Below are 3,086 nucleotides of genomic sequence, written 5' to 3' on the forward strand. Positions count from 1 at the left end.
ATGCAATTGAACCTAACAAATCAACTTGGATAATTGAATTAATTAATCGGGTCAAGCTATCTCAACCCAATACTTCTCTCCCACAACTCAATGGCTCCACCTTCTCTGGCACCACCCATCTCCAACTCCACCTTTGTCAGTATCACCCATCTCTCACTCACGACAGTTCCTCCCCCTCTCACCCTAAGTTCTTCGCATTTCCAATCAAGTCTGCCAATCTCCCTGTCGACCATTTTTTGTATCTCCATGATATGGGTTTTGGGATGGTTTGTGGGTGCCAATCTTGATTTTTGCCTTGATCTCACGGAAAATATTTTACATCTGACAGGGTGTTTGGTAAATTAGAAAATAAGGTCAACCATAAAATTTTGACCCCTTCAGAATAGAGAGCACCTCAAGCAGAAAGTGCCTTGAAAATGGTGTAGCGGCTCACCTATTGTAAGTGCCATAGCTACGCCACCAAGTCCAACTAGCACCGAGTCGTCAAGACCCAGGTAAAAACCCCTAAACTTAAAAATCTTAAATTTTTAATATTGGGTTTTTTGTTTTTGTTTTGAAAACTAGTGTTTTAGTTTGATTTTTTGATCTGGGTTTGTGTCAATGTTTGTGTTTTTGTGTGGATTTTTAAGGTGGGAAGTTGGTGTATCAGACCACTAATAAGAGGGCAAGTGGACCCAAGTGCCTTGTCATTGGCAAACGAATCTAACGGTATGCAGTATCTACATATATAATATATGAGTGCATTGTTGTTATTAGGGTTATGGTTTATTTTTTGTATTGTCTGATTATAGGAACCTAATTTGTGGTAATGTGTTGGTGAGTGGTTTAGTAATTGATGTGAGAAAGACAGGAGTCCATGTTGGTGATAATATGTCTCAATCTTGGAAATGCGTATGTAAGTGGTTCCTATGTGAGGCATTAATATGCTCAGCGCATTGGATTATAATATTGATGTTGTACTTTTAAATTGCCTTTTACCAAAGGTCTTGGGACTCACATAGTCGCATCTAACATTTATTTGAACTTCATTGTTGATCAATCAGTGACTGCATGGTGTTATGATGGTCAGTATGTAGTGCTCTGCCCGAATTATAGTGTAACTATAATGTTTGTGGTATTTGATACATTTTTGAGGAACGAGGATGTATGGATCAACAGTTGCATTGCATATTTTGAAGTCGATTTTGACATTGGAGTGTGTAATTATATCTGAGCTGGATCCCCCATCCCCTAAACCAAAAAAGTGATGCTGCTGGTGGGAATTGAGCTTCACTCTGAACAAGCTTACTTAGTATGAACCATTACTGATTTTATTACATAATTATGCGTTCGCGTAGGTAATTTTAAATGATAAATGCGAAAATATGCCCTTGTGTTTGCCAAGATATTTATTCTTTTTAAGACCATACAATCTGTGGGGAGTAAAAAGACCCTGATGGGGATGTGGGCCTTTGGGCCATGCTAAGGAAGGCCGACCTGCTCTTGGGTTTGGAACTTGTTAGTACTACGGGTCGGCCCATATGCCGAGGATCCGAGGATGAATTTCTCTTCGGACGGACACCGGAGAACCCGGGACTTCATGATAAACGTTAGGCAATGACATGGTCAAAACCAATGGTTAAAAGGGGTAAACCCTTGAATGTCCTAGAAGCACCGATGTTAGAGAAACACCAAGGATAAAGGCTGTCACCTCCACATTAAAGACCCTGCACCTACCACCCTGGCCGCATTAATGGGGAAGTGACATCTGAACAGTGGAAGGGAAACTTCTGGTTACTGTTCAAAGGCACTGAGAAAAGAAATATCTAGGCTAAGGGGGAGTTGGGGCAACACGTGTACAAAGTATCAAAAAGAGGAGTATTTAAGGAGAAACTTAGAACAGAAAGAGGGATCCCTTCTTTGTAATTTAAAAGAAAGAAAAAAAAGAGAGAAAAATAATATAAGAACAGTTCTCGGCTTACGTCCGAGCAGGTTGATTTACAGTATTCCTTGTTGTTTTCAAGTGTTTACAATCTTTGGCTTGTCATTTAATCCTCAAACACTTCTAACCTGGGTTTCAAGCCCACGCTCTACAAATCATATTGTTTAAGGCTCATTGGGCCTGAGCCCGTAACTGTTATTGGGGCTAGGTGCAATTGTGCACTTACACAATCTATATGGCTGAAGTTGGTTTTGAGCGAGGGAGATTCATATGGGTCCTTATTGGAGGGGTCAAAAAGCATTTATTGCGCTTTTGTGTTGATTTGCGTTTGTGTGTGTGTGTGTGTGTGTGTGAGAGAGAGAGAGAGAGAGAGAGAGGTATCCTGATTGTCATTATTAACATAGTTTCCTGTTTGCTCTACCATAAAAGATTCTTTTATCCTCATATTCTTGATGAGAGGTAACTCTTGAGGATTTTTTTACATTTAAATTTTCCTATGATTAAGTCAAATCTAATTCAATGTTAGTTTCTCTGCAGATTCCTCACTTGAGACCTGCTGAATACAAAAGGTCTAGATTGCCTAGAAACCGTAGGACTGTGAATCGGGCATGGTGGTGTGCTGTCTAGAGGTGCTGTTAGGGAGAGGTATGTTGCCATAACAAGCTTGGATTTATTCTTTTTAAGATTCAATAGACATATTCTAAGTTAATTTCTTTGTTTTTGTAGGATAATCCAAGCCTTCTTGGTTGAAGAGCAAAAGATTGTGAAAAAGGTTTTGAAGATTCAAAAGGCAAAGGAAAAGCAAGCCTCAAAGAGTTAAAACGAGCGGATGACAAAGCAATAGTTTTGAGTTCTGTGGTGTTTGACACACTTTTGAGGAACGAGAATGTATAAATCAACAGTTGCATTGCATATTTTGAAGTCGATTTTGACATTGGAGAGTGTAATTATATCTGAGGTGTATACCCCCAACCTCTAAACCATAAAAGTGATGCTGCTGGTGGGAATTGAGCTTGACTCTGAACAAGCTTACTTATGTATGAATTAATCATTTAAACTACCATAAATACGATGCAATATAAACAAAATTAGTAAAATATTCTTTTTAAAATTTTTATTTTCAATAGTTTTTCCGTGCATCGTTTAGGTTATCGACTAGTAACAC

The 3,086-nt window shown here is 38.9% G+C and overlaps 1 pseudogene; it reads left to right on the top strand.

Moving 5' to 3' along the window:
• The first annotated feature begins 416 nt into the window (after nt 1-416).
• LOC142623247 (large ribosomal subunit protein eL34-like) lies at nt 417-2,741 on the top strand (annotated as a pseudogene).
• Nucleotides 2,742-3,086: the final 345 nt, after the last annotated feature.

The sequence above is a fragment of the Castanea sativa genome, chromosome 2 (genome assembly GCF_040712315.1).
Source record: "Castanea sativa cultivar Marrone di Chiusa Pesio chromosome 2, ASM4071231v1".
NCBI classification, from domain to species: domain Eukaryota; kingdom Viridiplantae; phylum Streptophyta; class Magnoliopsida; order Fagales; family Fagaceae; genus Castanea; species Castanea sativa.